Here is a 5,190-nt window from a genome sequence, read left to right on the forward strand (position 1 = left end):
CGTTGACGTCCAAAAACCGAGTTACGTCTAGGTTACTCACACAAGAATAATTGGCACCCACCGTGGGGCCTCGAAATAAACACCCTTCTTTCTATAGGCCCCATTTCCTTGCAGTGGCTTCAAACTTACCTGCACCTTTGTAAACAAATGTCATATAATAAATCATTAAGGCGCAAAAAAGGGCCGATCTATATCTGTTATCTTTATTTGCCAATTTATATCTGTCTTTTTGCCGATCTATATCTGTTATATCTATTTTTCGATTTATATCTGTTATCTCTCTTTGCCAATTTATATTTGTTATCTCTATTTGTCTATCTATATCTGTTATCTCTATTTTCCAATATATATCTTTTATATCTAGTTTCCAATTTACATCTGTTATCTTTATTCTCTGATCTATATCTGATATCTCTATTTTCTGATCCATATCTATCATCTCTATTTGCCGATCTATATCTATGATCTTTATTTGCCGATCTATATCTATAATCTCTATTTGCCAGTTTATATCTGTTATCTCTATTTGCCAATTTATATCTGTTATCCCTATTTGCTGATCTATATCTGTTATCTCTATTTGCAAATTTATATCTATTATCTCTATTTGTCGATCTATATATGATATCTCTATTTTCTGAACTATATCTGTCATCTCTACTTTCCGATTTATATTAGTTATCTCTATTTGGCGATCTATATCTGTTATATCTATTTTTTGATCTATATCTATCATCTCTATTTGCCGATCTATATGTGTTATCTCGATTTGCCAATTTATATCTGTTATCTCTATTTGCCAATTTATATCAGTTATCCCTATTTGCTGATTTATATCTGTTATCTCAATTTGCCAATTTATATCTGCTATCCCTATTTGCCAATCTATATCTGTTATATCTATTTTATATCTGTTATCTCTATTTGCCGATCTTTATCTGTTATATCTATTTTTCGATTTATATCTATTATCTCTATTTGCCAACTTATATATGTTATGTCTATTTGCCGATCTATATCTGTTATCTCTATTTTTCAATCCATATCTTTTATATCTATTTTCTAATTTATATCTGTTATCTCTATTCTCTTATCTATATCTGATATCTCTATTTTCTGATCCATATCTATCATCTCTATTTGCTGATCTATATTTATCATATCTATTTTCCGATCTATATCTATGATCTTTATTTGCCGATCTATATCTATTATCTCTATTTGCCAGTTTATATCTGTTATCTCTATTTACCAATTTATATTTGTTATCCCTATTTTCCGATCTATATCTGTTATCGCTATTTGCCAATTTATATCTGTTATATTTATTTGCCGATCTATATCTGATATCTCTATTTTCTTATCTATATCTATCATCTCTATTTTCTGATTTATATCCGTTATTCCTATTTGCCGATCTATATCTGTTATATCTATTTTTCGATCCATATCAATCATCTCTATTTGTCGATCTATATCTGTTATCTCTATTTACCAATCTATATCTATTATCCCTATTTGCCGATCTATATCTGTTATCCCTATTTGCCGATCTATATCTGTTATCCCTATTTGCCGATCTATATCTGTTATCCCTATTTGCCAATTTATATTTGTTATCTCTATTTGCCGTTCTATATCTGTTATATCTATTTTTCGATCCATATCTATCATCTCTATTTGTCGATCTATATCTGTTACTGTTATCTCTATTTGCCAATTTATATTTGTTATCTCTATTTGCCGATCTATATCTGTTATATCTATTTTTCGATCCATATCTGTTATCTCTATTTTTCGATTTATATCTATTATCTCTATTTTCCAATCTATATCTGGTATATCTATTTTTTGATCTATATCTGTTATCTCTATTTTCCAATCCATATCTATCATCTTTATTTGCCGATCTATATCTGTTATATCTATTTTTCGATCCATATCTATCTTCACTATTTTCCAATATATATCTGTTATCTCTATTTGCCTATTTATATCTGTTATCTCTATTTGCCTATTTATATCTGTTATCTCTATTTGGATCTATATCTGTTAACTCTATTTTCTGCTTTATCTTTGTTATATCCATTTTCCAATCTATATCTGTTATATCTATTTTTTATCTATATCTCTTATCTCTATTTGGATCTATATCAGTTATCTCTATTTGTCAATCTATATCTGTTATCTCTATTTGCCAATTTATATCTTTTATTTGTATTTTTCGATCTTTATCTGTTATCTCTATTTGCCAATTTATATCTGTTTTTCTATTTTCAAAATCTATATCTATTATCTCTATTTTTAGATTTATATCAATCATTATCCGAGCCATATAAATTGTTATCGGTTCTATATCAATCATTATCAGTCATTGTCAGATCTATATAAACTATTATAAGATCTATATCAACTATCTTCCGAACTATGACTATCAACAGTCAACAAATTCAATCACATATCATACAAGTACAAACACTTATCCATTCACGATAATTCTTCAATTCAAAGTCGCATCATTTACACATGCGTAATCAAACTCAATCTTCAATCATGTAAGAACCAGAGTTTTTCACATAAAACCATTTTAATAAAATAATTTTAGTGCTCGGAATATATTCAAAATTTAGAAGTTTTAATTTGAAAACTTAAAGGTGAAGTTTGATTTCAGTGAATTTTTCTGAGTTGGAAAATAAGATTTTGGAAAATTGATTTATTGTTTTGAAAAGTCAAAAATAATTTAGAATTGAAAACCAGGCACTAATCTTAAAGGTTTTGGCTCAAAGTGGGCCAAACGCACCAAAAATGCTAACGGGTTAGACCGGCCCCAAGGCCCAACATATATATGTTCATTTAATGAGCATTTCAGCTCATTCTCACCCTCAAAGAAGTGAGGCACGCTGGTTTGAGAAGAGAGGGAGAAGAAGACTTGGCACTATTTACCTTCATCTTCTTCAAGCCATATCTTGAGTTACGGAACTCCGATTGACGAGCCATTTATGGCCATGCGAAACTCTCGTTGAGCTCTTCGATTCTATTTAAGCAAACCTGGTAAGAAATTGTGTCTCAGTCTCCAGTTTCCAGCCCTAGAATTCTGTATTTTTGGGGTTGTAGTTTTGAGTAGATTTTATGGTTTTGCTTGTTTAGGTGATCTCTAGTAGCGGGTAATTATTGGATTTTATCCCTAATCTCATCGGGTAAGGTAAGGTTTCACTAAACCCTTGTGTTTAGTTATTTTATGTATCTTAGATTTTGATTTTGGTATATATATATATATGATGTTAGTTGAGCTTTGGTGGCTTGTTGGTGAGTTAAAAGCTTATTGGACTCTAATCTTGGTGTGGTGTGCATTTTAGGGGAACGGCCAAGGTATGATTTCAGTCTCCTCTATGTAATATGTAATATCACTAGACACTTAGGCTAGTTGACCTTATGATAGGTTGAAATATGTGATTGTATGATTAATTGTATATAAATGTGTGCTTGATGATGGATTGAATGTAGGATGAATGAGTTTGAATGTGATGATATATATATTGTTAGATGATGATTATTGATGAGTTGTGTTGGTGGGTGCTGAGATTTGAAGATGGACGTTGATAATGATTTTGATTGTTGGTTATTGTGGTTGATGATGATTGTTGAGAATTATTGGTGTTGATGAATTTTATGATGGATTTAGTTAATATTAGATATTGTTGGTAATGATTGCTGGAACTGATGAGGATTGGTATTAGTTGTTGAGGTTGTGGTTGGTTGATGATGATTATGGATGTGGATTTATGATTGAATTGGAAATTATGGATTGGTAGTAATATATGGTATAATGGTTGAGTAATTTAGGTGTGAATTTGAGGAGAATGATATAAAATAATAAGATGTTATGTGTGGTAGTGTTTTATGATGATTGAACAGCTTTTGAATTGGTTTTGATTTGAGAGTTCGTTGAAATTGAGGTTTTTGAGGCTTTTGGAAAAACTAAAATTTTGGTGAACTTCCATGAATCATATCTTGAGCTACCATGCTTGAAATCCAATGTATTTTATATCAAATGAAAGAAAATTGAACAAGCTTTACGATGGTTTAGATTTTGTGGAAATATGAATTCGGTAGAAAAAGATATGATTGTGGAAAGTTTGGTGTCAAAATCTGAAATCCTGCAATGTTGTAGAATTTTGTGATTTCTGATTTGGGTACGCACGCACAGCCTTGTGCGCACGCACACCCCTGTGATTTTTCGAACCTGTGCGTACGCACAGCCTTGTGTGTACGCACACACAGGGGAAGGCTTTCTTTTAGAGCGCTAGCAACACCTGTGCGCATGCACACGTTGAAAGGTGTACTCTGTTGAGGGCGCTAGCACGCCTTGTGCGAGCGAATAGAGTTTGGAAAATTTTGCACTTGTGCGTACGCCACCTCTATGCGTACGCACACGTTTTGAAAATCTCTATGGGCTAGCGCATGCACACCCTGTGCATACGCACATGCCCTATTTTTCAACTAAAACTTTGTTTTTAAACTATTTCACCTTCCCAACAAGCTTGTATACTTTTGTGACACCTAATTAAGACTATTGTGCTTATTTTCGGGCATTAAAACATGGAAAAGGTCCTAGGAGGTTTGAATTGGTATTATTTTGAAAAGTTACAGAACGGAGGCTTAGGTTTCTAGTGTACTGAGGATGGGTTTGGTGGAGTGCGAAAAAAGAATGGTATATGAATGGAGACATTGACAAACTAGTGAGTTCGGAATAGAAAGTTATGAATTAATGATGATTGTGATGAGTTGAAAACTTGGAAATGAATGATTATAGTTGATGGAATGAGTATGAGTGCAAGTGTGCTATGAGGAGTGGCCTCTGAGATTGAATATGTGATTATGATATGCATTGTTATCCGTTGTAGGGACTGTGGCAGTCTCCCGCCTACGTTCAGATGTAAGACTTGAAGCTAGGCTTCTCACTCATGTTTATCGCTCAAGAGGACAGTGGTAAGGCACTCTCCCTCAGAATGTTTCCCTCTGAAAGGAGAAGGTGGTAGGGCACTCATCCCTCGGAATTTTTCTCCCGAGCATGGGTTTCTCTCTAGTTGCAAGGTGGTAGGGCACTAACCCACGAAATCATGCGGCATCAAGAGAAAGGTGGTGGGGCACTCTCCCTCGGAACGTTTCCCTCTGAAAGGAGAAGGTGGT

This window comes from Arachis duranensis, chromosome 3 (assembly GCF_000817695.3).
Source record: "Arachis duranensis cultivar V14167 chromosome 3, aradu.V14167.gnm2.J7QH, whole genome shotgun sequence".
Taxonomy (NCBI): Eukaryota; Viridiplantae; Streptophyta; class Magnoliopsida; order Fabales; family Fabaceae; genus Arachis; species Arachis duranensis.